Raw genomic sequence first — 17,368 nt, forward strand, 5'->3', positions numbered from 1 at the left:
ATCTTGTCCTTACTCCACATAACTAACTCATAGATCTACACGCAAGTTAATAATTCAATTTTCACTATTCCATTCCATCCTCCCCTCCTGCTGAACAATTCCTCTACGGTTTCTCAGGACTTGTCTTTATCAAGGCCTAATAGTAACTTACAAGCAAGATTTCCTTTTATTTTTAGTAATGCAACCAAGGTTCGGGAAAGGTGGTGAAACATAAGGAAAGTACCTTGCCGTTCCCATACAGACTTGATCATCTCTTGACTAATTTTTCTAAAAACTAATGGAGAGAGGAAAATCCTACCCTTCAACCAGCAATTTTGGTGATTGTTTGGTCCGATGACTACCTAGAAAATGGGTGTAAACAGTGCTTATGTGCCATATATTTTGCCTAATTGGTTACATAACATCTCTTACTAATAAGAGATAATATAATGGCAGTAGAAAAAGGGGCTTAACTAACAATGTGTTATAAGCATAATCAATATGAAATGAAACAGAAGCTCAGGGATCATTCACACTAATCAGGGTATAATATAAGCCACCTAATAGTGGAAAAGAGGTGATGGAAGCAATATGTAATCAAATATGTGAAATGAGAACAGCAGATAGAATAATTATGGAGACTTTTAACTGGCAAGAATAGGTAATTGAAAGGGAACAAACAATAGTGTTTTTAACACAATTCTTTTCTTAGACATTATGTCAAGAGCTCAACATAAGAAGGAGTACTGCTAAATCTAGTATCAGGAAATGAACCAGAACAGAAAAGTTTGAAGTGTAGGGAACATAGAGGCAATAGTGATCGCAACATAATAAGGTTTCAGATAAAGAACTAAAAAATACCAAGACCAAAGAAATAATTTGAAAAATAAAGTTGGCTTTAAGGGGATAAAAATGGTTCCAGTGGGAAAAAAATGGATAGATGAACTGATAAACAAAGAACTAGAAGAAGAACGGAAAATATTTTAAATGGTGATCAATAAAGTTCAGGAGAAATATATCTCACTAAATGAAAACAAAAAAATGAACAAGTCATGAAACACTGATAAATGAATGAAGAAGAAAGGCAAAATTGAAATAAAAACAATACATGTGTAGATAAAAAAGGCGAGGATGAAAAAAGAATATGAAAAGGTTATGAAAGAAATCAAAAAAGCAATTAGTTGAGCAATGAGCGACTACAAAATTAAATTAACAAAGAATCCAAAAATACAGATGATGTCTACAGACATAAATAAAAAATGAAAATCAGAACAGAATTCATGTGATTAATTCATACACAAAGACTGTAAAATGGTCAATATTTTAAATAATTACCTGGCCTTTGTATTTATCAGGGAGATTTACATGGTTAACATGGCATGAAAAGTTAAAAACAAGTTAAAAAGGTAATGAAGATAAAAAACGAGAGAGGTAATTGATAAAGTAATAAAACCTAGAGAGAATTGAATCGCTGACCCGATGGATTGCATTCAAGTATTTTAAAAGAAGTTAAGGAAGAGACTGCAGATTGCAGGTAGAACCAATGTATCCTATAGTGGCAATCGGAAGTGTGGAAAAAAGTTAAAAACTTATTGATTCATAACTTTCCACTATGTTTAAAAAAAGTCATTTCACTACAAAACAATGTAAGTGTCAAACATCCAGAAACTTTAAACAGAACCTTTTGACTGGAACCACAAACACAAGAAACCACTTAAACTATGAAAATAAATATTATGAAATTAACTGCAGGGATCAGAAAGCCAGAACTGTCAATCAGACAATGTTTTGCCTGTGGCACAGCTGTATCAACAAAAGTATTGGATGTCTAGGCTCTCAGCCAAACATCATTATACATTGGTTCTATAGTGGGTCAATGGGCATGGCAGAGCATAGCTTGGCATAGGAAGTATGATGGGTCATCGGGGTGGGTAGGAGCTATGAAATGGCATGGATGGGGAATGGGGAGTGTGTAGCTGTTCAGGGTGTGTGAGACCTGAGAGCTAGAGGATATTTGTGGAGGAACAGAACATGCCTATTCCCACAATGGATTGGTCAATTCGAGAGTGCTGGGTGTGGGCTTTTGGCAGGAACCGGTCCACATCCTACAAGGCACTCCCGAAAATCAGACAGCCCAGAATGGGGTCGGGAATCTGGAATTGGGACCTGCTTGCCATTTCTAAAGGGCTACTAAGTCATCCTGACTTGGTGAAAATGTAACCAACAAACACTGTCCGTGACAATAGTGTTATGGGCCAGAGTTTAGAGAACCCCAAAGTGTATCATGGAGTTCACCTGACCCACAACTTTTAATAGATTGTGGCATGGGGAGCACACGGCCCAATCTATAAGTGTGGTACAGCAGAAATGGAAAAGTATTTTTTTAAAGCAAAACAATGTTTATTCTATGAACTCAAGTGAGCCTTTTTAAAACATACAGTGAACATCTTAGCATCCATTAATTCAAATACGACCCCCAAAGAATACAACACTAAGTAATCCTTTAAGCTTTCCTTTTAACATCCATAAGACTTAAAACACCTTTTACCAGAAGCACATCAGGTTAAAGTCACTACTGTCAGTAGTTTTAAATCACCAGGATCGATTTACAGTCTTTAGATTAGAGAGAGACTCTAATACAACTTCTGGCTGTGACTGCAGCTATCCAGCTCTGAAAACGAAACTAAAACACACCCTGCAGCAAACAGCCTAAAACAAAAGTAAAAAGCTGACAGACAACCCAGCTCCACCCACTCTCCAACATCACTACAGTAATAAATACCCATTTCTTAAAGGTACTCTCACATGACACCTCCCCCCAAGAAATAAAAATAAACCATCAACATCAAGATGGTTTCATTTTTCACCTTTTCACTATCCTTTAAGAAATTCAAACAGTAAATATACTTTTTCGTTTCAAAAAACAACACACGCAAACAGGTATAATAATATAGTCCTTTTTTTTTTTTCGTTCTTCTTCCTCCAACTGAAATCCATCTCGAGTGACAGTATCTTTGAACAAGAAGGTCTCTGCACGATCCGTGCATTTCTCTATGACTCGGCATTTCTCTTTAAAGTCAAATACTTTAGTTCAATCTGATCACAGAGTCCCTTGTAATTCTCCAACACAGGAGCATTGGTTATCACAACTTTCAGGCAGTCAAATGCCTGTTCAAACTCCGCTGTCCATTAAAATTTTCGACGTTTCTTCAGCAAGTCCATCAGTGGAGCAATCATGCTGCAAAACTTTTGCACAAATGTTCGATCAAATCCACTAATGCCAAGAAATCGCATTATTTCCCTTCGTCTTGAGGGTATCGGAAACTCCTCAAGGAAAGTGACTTGGGCCTTTCCAAATTCACTTTTGGCTAGGTTTATCGCCAAACCCGCCTCCTGAAGTCGATCGAATAACTCCATCAGGTGTTTCAAATGTTCTTTCCATGTCTGGCTGAAAATTACCAGATCGTCGATGTGTACCGCACAATTGGGTAATCCTGAAATGATTGTGTTAGTTAACCGTTGAAATGTGGCTGGGGCGTTTTTCATGCCAAATGGCATAACTTTGAATTGGTATATACCATCTGGAGTCATAAAAGCTGAAATCTCCTTCACCCTTTCGTCTAAAGGTACCTGCCAGTAACCTTTAAGTAAATCCAGTTTGGAAATAAAAGCTGATTGTCCCACTTTCTCAATGCAATCCTCCAAACGTGGGATAGGATAAGAGTCCGTTCTTGTACCAGCATTAACCTTTCTATAGTCCACACACAACCATTGGGTACCGTCTGGTTTAGGTACCATCACTATGGGTGAGCTCCATTGGCTGCAACCCACTTCAATTAGGCTATTTGTAAGCATACTCTCAATCTCTTTGTTAACCTGTGCCAATTTTAAAGGGTTAAGTCTATATTGATGTTGTTTGAATGGAACAGCATTTCCCACATCTACATCATGTATAGCCATTTTAGTACTTCCCAATTTTATCTCTACAAACTTGCCCACGTGATATCAATAACTCTTTCAGGTCAGTCTGCTTTTCCTCTGGAAGGTAACTCAACAATTTATCCCAATTTGTAAGAACATCCTCGTTTTCCAATTTAATTTGAGGTATGTCAAATTCATAGTCATCTGGATTTGGTTCGTCACTTTGAGTTAGAATCATTAAAACCTCCTCCTTTTCCACTCCTTCCCTTACAAAGTACCTTTTAAGCATATTCACATGACACACTCGGTGAGTTTTCCTTCTATCCGGCGTTTTTACCCCATAATTCACCTCACTTAATTTCCTTTCAATCTGATAAGGTCCACAAAACATTGCTTTTAAAGGTTCACCTACCACTGGTAATAACACTAAAGCTTTATTTCCACTGGCAAAACTACGAACTTTGGATTTCTTGTCCGCTACCCGGTTCATCACATTTTGGGCAACTTTTAAAGGTTGTCTAGCCAATTCATCTGCTCGTTTAATCGTTCCCTAAAATTTGACATGTAATCCAATAATGTAAGCTCTGATTTCTCACTCACCAATTTTTCTTTAATCAATTTAAGTGGTCCTCTTACCTCATGACCAAAAATTAGTTCAAAAGGACTAAATTTGGTTGACTCATTAGGTGCATCCCTAATTGCAAACAGTACAAATGGAACTCCTTTATCCCAATCCTCTGGATAATCGTGACAATAAGCCCTCAACATTGTCTTTAATGTCTGATGCCACCTTTCTAACGCTCTCTGCGATCCTGGATGGTACACAATTGATTTAAATTGTTTTATTCCTAAGCTATCCATAACTTCTTTGAATAACCTTGAGGTAAAATTTGACCCTTGATCCGATTGTATTACTGGGGGTAATCCAAAGCTGGTAAAGAATTTAAGTAACTCCGCCACAATCTTTTTAGCTGTAATATTATGTACTGGAATGGTCTCTGGAAACCTAGTAGACATATCCATTATAGTCAAAATATATTGATTCCCACTTTTCATTTTAGGAAGCGGTCCTACGCAATCAATTAGGACCCTTGTAAAAGGTTCCTCAAATGCTGGAATGGGTATTAAGGGCACTGGCTTTATCACTGCTTGAGGTTTCCCTATCACTTGACATGTGTGACATGATTGACAAAATTTAATTACATCTTTATGTAGTCCAGGCCAATAAGAATGTTTCTGGATTTTAGCTTGAGTTTTCTTTATTCCCAAATGACCTCCCACTGGTACCTCATGTGCAACTCACAACACCTCCTTTCTATACCCTACTGGCAATACTACTTGAAGAACTTCTGCCCACTTATCATCCGTCTGCACATATAAAGGTCTCCATTGTCTCATCAAGACATCACTTTTATGGTAATAAAACTCTGGTATACACTCGGATTTCTCTTCCGTGTATGCTTTCTGATACATCCGTTTTATTTCTACATCTTTTTGTTGTAACTCCGCCAATTTTCCTGAACTAAAAATACCTGCCTCATCCTCTACCTGTTCTTTTCCAACCAGCTGATCAAAAATCGTTTCTGATAATTGCACTTCAACGTCATCTTCATTCTTTGATTTATCCCCTTGTCTTAACCTGTGACTTTGCGACCTTGTTACTACACAAGCCGGAAAAATCCCAGGATATTCGTCCTTCAACACTTCAGTTGTCTGATTTTCCACTGGCTTTTCAACTACCATAGGCATCACACCCACCTGTGATCCAGCTATATCATTAACCAAGATAAAATGTATTCCTGAACAATGTATTCCGGGCAGCACGGTAGCATTGTGGATAGCACAATTGCATCACAGCTCCTGGGTCCCAGGTTCGATTCCCGGCTTGGATCACTGTCTGTGCGGTGTCTGCACACTCTCCCCGTGTATGCGTGGGTGTCCTCCGGGTGCTCCGGTTTCCTCCCACAGTCCAAAGATGTGTGGTTTAGGTGGATTGGCCATGCTAAATTGCCCATAGTGTCCAAAATTGCCCTTAGTGTTGGGTGGGGTTACTGGGTTATGGAGAGAGGGTGGAGGTGTGGACCTTGGGTAGGGTGCTCTTTCCAAGAGCCGGTGCAGACGCATTGGGCCGAATGGCCTCCTTCTGCACTGTAAATTCTATGAAGGTAGTTTCTCTATTACTCCTACCACCACTTCACCACTCTTCACTGGACTTTCCAACCTTACCTTATATAATTGCACACTACTCCTCTCACCCTGAATTCCACGTATTACCACCTTTTCTGGCAACATTCTTCCCAAACTACATAACTCCTCATCTCTTACCATTAAAGATTGACTAGCTCCCGTATCTCTTAAAATTGTGACTTCTTGTGGCCGGAGTAGGACTGGAGCAGCAATATTCTGCACACCCCATAAAGAGACAAGCAAAACTGAGCCCCACATGGGTATCCATTGCCACACTTTTTTTTGGAGGAAGTGAGACAAGTTAAAGGAGAAATTGTTCATTGAGAGGACAAGTTCAGCCAGATGGAGGAGAATGTTGGTGGTGGGGATTGCTCAGGCCTCTGTTCAAGGAAGATGCGGAGTGCTTTGACACTGTCCTGGTGGGGAATGGAGGTATACAGGGATTGGACATCCATGGTAAAGAGGAGGTGATTAGAGCCGTAGAACTGGAAGTTTCTTGACATGATATTCAGGTGAACATCACAGCACATACATACACACATAATGATGGACAGATCAACGGACCAATCAACACACAAAACACGACAGCCAATCATGGACAAGAGCATACACAGTACAAAGCAGGGAACACAACACTTCCTGGGCACTCGAGCAGGAGAGGGCTCAGGGCACAGACCTCATTGCCAGCCACTCAGAGGTTCACCATGTGCTGAATACCAGAGTTTAATATGTTAATCGTTCATTGAAATAAACTGCGTTGTACCATTCGCAACCTTGTTGGTTCGTCTGTGTATCAGAGTACCCAACACTTCATTTCTGACATGAGGTAGAGCATCAGAGGAATCATGACTGTAGGTGAAAAGGAGCTGAACAAGAGGAGCGAACATAGTGCTAGGATGGGAAGAAATTAATTCAATAGGGCAGGAACAGGCTGACACAATGGGTCTAACGGGACTGTTTATGGATTTGGGGGAGGAATAGAAGTGGGTGGTCTGGAGTTGAGAGATTATGCGGTTGAAAGCTGTGGAGGGAAAATATCCAGAGGAGATGAGGTCAGTGACAGTCCTCGAAACAATGGCTTGATGCTCGGTGCCTGATCACTTTGTGGAGGAGGAAGTATTAAAGGGAAATAAGGTGCTCCAGAGTTTTGATTTTCTGAGAAAGATTGATCAGGGGATTATGTCTAATATTTGTTTCAGTTCTGGCAGACCAGACCAATGTATAGAATCTTCAATGGATTGAGTCATTATACTGAAAGTTGCACAGAATACAATATTTAATCTGAGCTTTGATCATTTTGACACAGGACTTGAACGAATGTTCCCTGGAGAGAAACAGATGTGACACAAATGAAAGGAACAGAACATTTGGCTGAATGTTTTTTATGCCCCTTGTGAGTTTTGCAAAAGGAGGCGACACGGTGGCACATTGCTGCTCACAGCATCAGAGACCCGGGTTCGATTCCAGCCTCGGGTGACTGTGTGGAGATTGCACATTCTCCCGTGTCTGCATGGGTTTCCCCCGGGGGCTCCGGTTTCCTCCCATAGTCCAAAGATATGCAGGCTAGGTAGATTGGCTATGCTAAATTGTCCCTCGTATTGTTACGTGGATAAAGTGTGGGGGGGGGGGGGCTAGGTAGGGTGCTCTTTCAGAGGGCTAATGCAGAATCGATGGGCTGAATGGCCTCCTCAACTATAAGGATCCTATGAAAGGATGCTAGCTTTTTCCTCACACTGGTTATATATTGTGTATGTACCAGGTTAGATTGTACACCATTTGATCCCTTTTCCAGTAGAACACACATTTGGGCTCTATTGTTTGCCATGGTGCTGACACCAAGATTGAGATTCTCTGGCATTGACATATTTCTCGGTGGCAGGAGGTGGCCCACCATTGGCTGGTGGTGGGATCTTCTGCTCATTTCACTGTCAATGTGAATTCCTATTGAATTAACCCCACACTAACGGTGTAAGGGTCCTTCCTGTTATTCCCTTATTTCCCGTTTCTTTTATTTTGCCGTTATCATTTTTGCTCAAGGGGTGATTAATGGACATGTATCTTTAAGTCAAACAGCAGAGAGAATGAGGAACTTAGAAGTTACAGGACAGTACACACTGCTAGACGCTGCGAGTTTGAACAGGAGCTTCAGACTTTTTGCCGCTAGGGAGAGAGGTGGGGTGGGACGCAATTTGATTGATTGGCTGGTGGTCAATGAATTGGCCAAAAGCCCGTACTTTGCCCAGTAACGGGTAGCGATTGGATCCTATCCCAGTGCGATGATTCTCAAAGACCTGAGGGAGTAGTTGGGAACCAGGGACCATTAAATTAAAAATAAATGTGGATAGACACAGAAAGACAAGGACCTGCTTTCTCTCCCTCTCCAGAAAGTCTGTATTTCTGAAACTACAGAGACCTGAATAAATCTACAGTAAAACCTCGAACTGAAAGCAAAGTTTGAAGAGGAGTAAGATACTAAACAAAAAACACGATCTGAAACAATGACACTTTTTGCCCTTGTTGTACCCTCAATAACGACGCTTAGAGAGTAAACGGTAAAGAAGGCTTTAATAAGCTAAGAACTAGCCTGGTGCCGAGACGGGTGCTAACTGGCTGCCGCCCACAGAGCAGCCCCTTATATACGTCTCCCAGGTGGGCGGAGGCGGAGTCCCCCAGGGTTCCAATCCAGGTCTTAAAGGGGACATCACCTTACATGATAAGGGTACAGTAATACAGTAACCGTTCATCACATCCCTTTATTATGATTTTTTACTCCATTTTTCCCTCTGTATTTGTCTGTCTTGTCTGTGTGTGTAGAAGGTGGAGGGGCAAGTTAAAGCAGGGAATTAGGAATTAGATAATAGTTAACCAATTGTATTTGCTGCGTATTTCAGTCTAGTTCTTGTTATAAATAACCAGTAATTGCGTTTAAACGTACAAACCTGGTGATTGTAATTATTGGACAGCCAAGGGTCAATGACTTTTTTCTGAGAATTATTGGTTAATTTAATTGTGTTGTGTCTCTGGGTGAGGTGGGGCTGAAGTTGACCACGCACTAGCCCAGCGTGCCGTAACACCGGGAAACCCACCCGGGCGGTGGGGTGGGGGGACGGAAATGAGCCGTCAGCAGGACCAGAAGATCCTGCCAACGTAAACAGCCTAAGGATCGCAACCTAAATTTTTTACAGTGCTGGTCAATTTTATACCAGTCATGAGCCATGTTCTTTAATTTTTCACTGCTATTTGAAGCAGTCTTTCAAATGCAAGCATTAAACCTAAGGCAACACTTCCATGTTCTTGCCTGTGCTAGCAAGATGGCCACTATGCAGTGAATAAAGGGGTTCGCTTTTTGAAGTTTGTGGATAATATATTACTCGGTTTTTTTTGAATAAATATGTTTCTTAATTGACTGATTTCTCCTTCCTTCTGGGCAGGGACCATTAAATTAAAAATAAATGTGGATTGACATCATCAGCAATGATCTGGTTCTAATACAAGTACACAGACATGCCTTCATAAAATGCATTGCAACAGTCACTGATGTTGTTAAAATCATTAAGTTAATGTTCCTTTTGGAATTATGTCGGAAATTATTATATATTTCAATAATCATTGTGTTGATGTGAAAAATAATAAAATAGGGATCATAATAGGTATGATATACTGAATAGTGTCTGATCAAGCTTTTATTTTGCTTCATATACGACTAAAATATGAGAGGTTTAATTATAATCCAAGATGAGTTGTTCATTACCTTCCATTAAACTGAAAGGCCCTAAGCTACTTTTATAGTTTGGTGCCGAAGGCTGCATTTTCACTAAGTGTAGGACAGGTGCAAAGCAGTTCACTTGGCTCCCCACTGAATTGGCTGTATAGATCTTGAGGGATATCTAACAGCCGCGCTGCACCCAAACAGGGGCACAACTCGGCGAGTAAACCTCCCGAGAGGACTTATGTGAGATTTACCCGGCTCGCCACACCTCATGAGATTTAACGGGATCTTACGAAATGTCGCGATATGGCCCAGGCATACCGACACTTGGGGGGAATCTCCCAGTGGATCGGGGGCCCCAGGGTGGTTGGGCTCTGGTCAGGGTGGTACCCTGGCACCCTTGATCCACCTGGGCACCCAGGCAGTGCCACTTGTGTCACCCTGGCACTGCCAGACTGGCAGGGGCATTTACAGGGTGCCAGGTTGGCAGTACCAAGGTGGCAGGTAACATTTTGCCCACGCTGAGGATTAGGCCCGGGTGTTCCCTCCACTTATTAGGAGGAGGGTGGGAGGCTTGATGACCCCCTTACACGTGAGGTGGGGCATTGGGGGTCCGGGGGTCGCATTGCGGGGGTCTCGAGATCAGGGTGCCATTTTAAATGGTGCCCCAAACTGTTCTTGTAGTGACAAGTGGAGCTCCTCAGTGCAGGAAATGTGACTACGTGCTGCCTCAGCAGGCTGTTCCCCGCTGAGGCCCCAAAATGAAAGCGAATCCCGTTAGATTGCAGGGAACATCTCTTTTTTTTTTAATTTTTAGAGAACGCAATAATTTTTTTCCAATTAAGGGGGAATTTAGTGTTGCCAATCCACCTAACCAGTACACCTTTGGGTTGTGGAGGTGAAACGTGTTGTGATATACATCACTGTAAGTACACAAAGGGTTAATGTACATACACCACACCTAGCTAGACACTAGAGGGAACACCAGAGACATGACACACAGACAGTCAGCCAATAGGTCAGTAAAATAGGAGACGACCAATGGGCAATCACGATACACATAGAGGTGACACCACCACAGGAGGGCATTACACTAACCCATAGAAAAGGGCACATCACACATGCTCAGTCTCTTTCCAGTGGAGACATTCAGTGAGTACAGACACAGGGTTGATTGAACATCACTCCCACCACGTGGATTGTAGTCAGTCTGAGTAGCTATAGCAGGATTAACAGTAGCATCGAATCCAAGTAGGAGAAATGTTAATAGTTTAATAAACTTGTTAAAGCTATCTCCAAGTCTGAACCTTCCTTTGTCAGAGTGCACATCAAGGAAGCAGCTTATGCTACGTCAAGAGCATGACAAAACAAAACCCATGCATACACACGGAGAATGTGCAAACTCCACACAGGCAGTGACCCGGGGCCTGGATTCGAACCTGGGTCCTCAGCGTCGCAGTACCAGTGCTAACCACTGCGCCACGGTGCTGCCCCGCAGGGACTTTCTCGACGCTGTGAGTGCCGGTAAACACCAGGCTAAACATGTTCAACACAGGACTCTTCCGTTAAAGCCCGCTCCTCGCCTCAGACCACTGCTGAACACTAAATGCGTGACTGCTGCAGGATGAGGTCTCACTCACTTCATTTGGAGTCAGGTTATGTCCTGCACAAAATATCAAACATAACAGGAGGGATTCTCCATCCCACCGCACCAGTTTTCTGGTGCGTCACACCCACGCTGACAGCTGGATCCTCCGTCCCGGCAGCCGGCCAATGGGCTTTCCCATTGTGGGTACCCCCATGCCATCGGGAAATCCATGGACGTGAGTGCGCTGCCGGCAAAGCGGAGGATCCCACCGTGGAGAATCCAGCACAAATGTTCTATTTCATTCCATGGGTTACAATCTAAGGTTTTAAATCTGGTATGTTCCTGCAGCCTCACATCTCTAAAAGGTGTAACACTTCACAAACAACGGCGGGATTTTTGGGCCATTCCCACCGGCAGGATCTTCAGGTCGCGCTGATGGTGACCCGCCACCATGTCTTCCCCGATAATGGAAGGTGTGAACAACGGGAAATCCCGTGGATAGCAGCAGGACCAGAAGGTCCCGCCGCAGACCACCACTGCCACCACAAAACATGCCTTGGGGTGGGGGTTGGAAAACCTATATTTCAAAGGTATTTCACATCCATGTCGGAAAATGTTATGATTGGTTTAATCATCTATTGTCAATAATACTGATTGGCTTCGGAAAATGTAAACCGATCAAAATGAACTTAATTCACCTAAAAAGCTATCAACCAGCAACCAGTAACCGTCAATCTTGGTGAAATTCTCAAACCTACTAATCATCAGACAGAAAATATATCACAAAACCAACGTCAAGTCCTTTTCTCAAATACTTTTAAGTGGACATCTTGTTTGCATACAAACTATGTTGAGCTAAAGTTAATGACCTAGAAAGTAGCCTTGGTATTATAAGGTCCGAAAAGGAGTCCACACCGAGCCGAGCAGGTTGAGTCAAATGAAAAAGGTTTAGTGCAACAGAACAAGAATACAGAACTCGACTACAGAGAGGTGAGCTCACAGTTCATGCCCCTCCGGTTTTAATAAGGATGTAGAAAGGGGCGCCCCGCCCCTCAGTGGCGGAGTGTGTATTCCCCATAGTCTTTTGGGAATATCAATCCCCCAGTCCCATAAGTGTCCCATGACCTGCTTAAGGTTTCATTAGTATCCTATGACCTGCTTAACCCCAGGTTATGACATTCCTCCCCACTGATATCTGTGGTGGCGCCATTGCAAACGTGGCCAGGCTCAGATGGGGGCACAGGAGGCGAGGGCAAACGCTGGCGCCTCTTAAGAAATAGTTGGCCCTCAACATCAGCAGACAGAGGAGGGTCTGGTGACCAGTAGCGGAGCGGGTTGCGCCTCTTCCGTCCAGACCGGCGGGGAATTTCGGGCACCTGTGGCATCGCCGGAGGAGGCACCGGTGGCCCAGTACGTGGGAATCGAGCTCATCTCCGAATCAGGCAAGTCCGACGGGGTCTCGGGCAGAACGGTGCTGTCTCCATGTGGCACAGCAGGAGCAGAGACGTCATAGGAGTCCAACAGGACCCGCCGGACTGTCAGAGGAGCCCCCCGCGGGTGCAGTGCTGGGCATCTGGCTCTACGATGGTCCACGCGGCACTTCACATGTTGGTGTCCCATTTGCAGATGATATGAATTTGCCCCGGTCCACCGCAGGACTGTGCTGTTAAGCCAGCGGTCACCCTAAGCGTATTTACGGATGTGCATCTCGTCCCCCGGAACAAAAACAAAAACACTAACTGGATGCTTGGAATGTGCAACCGCGGTCGAAAGATCCTGTGCCTTGCACACTTTCACTCCAATGTCGGGCAACAGCAACATCACTCTGATCTGTAGACTCCGACCCATCAGAAGATTTGTCTGGGCAATCCCTGTAACTGAATGGGGGGTAGTCCGGTTATCAAACTGTAATCAGGCCAACCTGAAATCCAACCAAGCCAGTGCCCTGTTTCCTCAAATTGTGTTTTGTGGCCCATTTGCCCCAAATGGCCCTTTTCCCTCCCTCACCTTAACAGATAGAACCGCTGTGTTTAAGTGAAGAAATAGATTTTATTGCAAGAAATTTGTGAAATTTGAAGTAGTTTTATGTCATTGTTCAGCTGATAAAGATAAACGTTAAGTTAAATGTCAACTGGTTTCAATGCTTTCTATTTATAAAATTATTTTTCCAGTAATTATTTTACATTAAACTATACAAGCTTCTACAAATGTCTTACTGAGACATCAAAACACAACATTTAATTGTGAGATAATTATAAATGAGTAAGATAATTGAAGTAAACAAGACAGAAACATATTTAACACGGTAACACGATGGCACACTAGTAGGCACTGCTGCCTCACAACACCAGTGATCCGTGTTCAATTTGGACCGCAGGTGACTGTGTGGTGTTTGTACATTCTCTCCGTGTCTGCATGGGCTTCCTAGAACTATGAAATTCCTACATTGCCGAAAGAGGCCATTCGGCCCATCAGGTCTGCAGTGACCCTCTAAAAGAGTACCCTACCTAAGTCCACACCCCACCTTATCCCTGGAACATAGCCTGTAGATCCCTGGACACTTAGGGGCAACTTGGCATGACCAATCCACTAACCTGCTCATGTTTGGACTGTGGGAGGAAGCCAGAGCACTCGGAGGAAACCCAAGCAGACACGGGGAGAAGGTGCAAATCCACACAATCACCCAAGGCTGGAATTGAACACGGGTCCCTGGTGCTGTGAGGCAGTGGGTCTAACCACTGTGCTATCATGCTGCTGCGGTTTCCTCCGGATGCTTTTCCTCCCACAGTCCAAATATGTGCCGGTTACATTGATACATAGATACATAGAAGATAGGAGCAAGAGGAGGCCTTTTGGCCCTTCGAGCCTGCTCCGCCATTCATCATGATCATGGCTGATCATCCAACTCAATAGCCTAATCCTGCTTTCTCCCCATGGCCTTTGATCCCATTCTCCCCAAGTGCTATATCTAGCCGCCTCTTGACTATAATCAAAGTTTTAGCATCAACTACTTCCTGTGATAATGAATTCCACAGGCTCACCACTCTTTGAGTGAAGAAGTGTCTCCTTATCTCTGTCCAAAATGGTTTACCCTTAATCCTCAGGCTGTGGCCCCTGGTTCTGGACACACCCATCATTGGTAACATCTTCCCTGCATCTACCTTGTCCAGTCCTGTTAGAATTTTATAAGTCTCGAACAGATACCCCCTCAATCTTCTGAACTCCAATGAGAACAATCCCAACCTAGTCAATCTCTCCCCATATGACAGTCCCGCCATCCCTGGAATCAGTCTGGTAAACCTTCGCTGCACTCCCTCGAGAGCAAGAACATCCTTCCTCAGAGAAGGAGACCAAAACTGCACACAATACTCCAAGTGTGGCCTCACCAAGGCACTGTACAATTGCAGCAACACATCCCTGCTTCTATACTCGTAACCTCTTGCAATGAAGGCCAACATACCATTAGCCTTCTTTACCGCCTGCTGCACCTGCATGCTTACCTTCAGTGAATGGTGCACAAGGACACCCAGGTCCCACTGCACACTCTCCTCTCCCAGTGTACAACCATTCAGGTAGTAATCTGCCTTCTTGTTTTTGCTTCCAAAATGAATAACCTCACACTTATCCAAATTATACTGCATCTGCCATTGGTTTACCCACTCGCCCAACCTGTCCCGATCTTGCTGTAGGATCCCTGCATCCTCGTCACAATTCACTCTCCCACCTAATTTGGTATCATCTGCAAACTTTGAGATGTTACATTTTGTTCCCTCATCCAAATCATTAATATATCTTGTGAATAGCTGGGGTCCCAGCACCGATCCTTGTGGTACCCCACTGGTTACTGCCTGCCAATTTGAAAAGGACCCATTAATCCCTACTCTTTGTTTCCTCTCTGCCAACCAGTTTTCTATCCACCTCAATACATTTCCCCCAATCCCATGCGCTTTAATTCTGCACAATAATCTCTTATACGGGACTTTGTCAAACGCCTTCTGAAAGTCCAAATATACCACACCGACTGGCTCCCCCTTGTCGACTGTTCAAAGAATTCCAACAGATTTGTCAAGCATGATTTTCCCTTCATAAATCCATGCTGACTCTGACTAATTCTGCCACTGCTTTCTGAATGTTCCGCTATAAAGTCCTTGATAATGGATTCAAGCATTTTCCCCACTACCGATGTTAGGCTTACTGGTCTATAATTCCCTGCTTTCTCTCTACCGCCCTTTTTGAATATCGGAGTGACAAGAGCTACCCTCAAATTTGCAGGGACAGTTCCAGAGTCTATAGAATCCCAGAAGATGACAAACAATGCATCCACTATTTCCAGAGCCACCCCCTTAAGTACTCTGGGATGCTGATACTCAGGCCCTGGGGATTTATCCACCTTCAATCCCATCAGTTTTCCCAGCACCATTTCTCTACTAATGTTGATCTTCCTCAGTTCTTCCCTCTCACTAAACCTTTCATTCTCCAACATTTCTGGGATCTGATGTGTCCTCATTTGTGAAGACAGAACCAAAGTATGTATTTAATTGCTCAGCCATTTCTTTGTCCCTTATTATGCATTCCCCTGTTTCTGTCTGCAGTGGTCCTACATTTCTCTTTACCAATCTCTTTCTCTTCACATAGCTGTAGAAACTCTTAGTCAGTCTTTATGTTCCCTGCAAGCTTCCTTTTGTACTGTACTTTCCCATTCTTAATCAATCCCTTTGTCCTTCTTTGCTGAATTCTAAACTGCTCCCAATCCTCAGAACTATTATTTTTCTTGGCCAATCTGTATGCTTCTCCTTGGATCGGATACTATTTCTAATTTCCTTTGTAAGCCATGGATTGGCCCTCTTACCCGCTTTGTTTTTGTGCCAGACAGGAATGAACAGTTGCTGTAGTTCCTCCATGCGTTCCTTGAATGTTTGCCATTGTCTATCCACTGTCATCCCTTTAAGTAACTCTCCCCAATCTATCAAGGCCAACTCACGCCTCATATCGTCATAGTTCCCTTTATTAAGATTCAGCACTCTAGTCTCTGAATCAACTACTTCACTTTCCATCTTGATAAAAAATTCTATCATATTCGCTCATCTCCAAGGGGTCCGTCCAGACAGATTGGCAATAATTTCCTTCTCATTACACAGTACCCAGTCTAAGATGGCCTGCTCTCTAGTTGGTTCCTCCACATATTGGTCAAGAAAACCATCCCGTATACACTCCAGGAATTCATCCTCTATGGCATTGTGGCTAATTTGATTTGCCCAATCTATGTGAAGATTAAAATCACCCATGATCACCGATATTCCTTTATTACATGATTCACTAATTTCTTGTTTAATGCCATTCCCAACCTCACCAGTGCAGTTTGGGGGTCTATATATGACACCCACTAATGTTTTTTGCCCCTTGGTATTTCTCAACTCTACCCACACAGACGCCACATTGTCAGAGCTAATATCCCTTCTCACTATTGTGTTAATTTCCTCTTTAACCAGCAGTGCCACGCCACCATCTTTTCTTTTATGCCTGTCCTTCCTAAATACTGAGAACCCTGGCACATTCAGTTCCCATCCATGTTCACCCTGCAGCCATGTGTCCGTAATCCCATTTATATCATACCCATTAATATCTATCTGCGCGATTAGTTCATCCATTTTATTGCAAATGCTCCGTGCATTAAGGCACAGAGCCTTTAAGTTGAAATGAAAATTGCTTATTGTCACAAGTAGGCTTCAAATGAGGTTACTGTGAAAAGCCCCTAGTCGCCACATTCCGGCACCTGTTCGGTGAGGCTGGTACGGGAAGTTTGTCTTTTTCACAATGCTTGTCGTGCTCCTAATATTTGTCTCCACTGCCCTGTTTGAATTTTGCCCTTGGTTTCTCCACCTTTCACTTTTCTTATTCACTTTTCTACCTTTTCTTTTGTCCTTTCTCCCTCTTTCTCTGACTCCTTGCGTAAGTTCCCAACCCCTGGCATTTTAGTTTAAACC

This window comes from Scyliorhinus torazame, chromosome 8 (assembly GCF_047496885.1).
Source record: "Scyliorhinus torazame isolate Kashiwa2021f chromosome 8, sScyTor2.1, whole genome shotgun sequence".
NCBI lineage: Eukaryota > Metazoa > Chordata > Chondrichthyes > Carcharhiniformes > Scyliorhinidae > Scyliorhinus > Scyliorhinus torazame.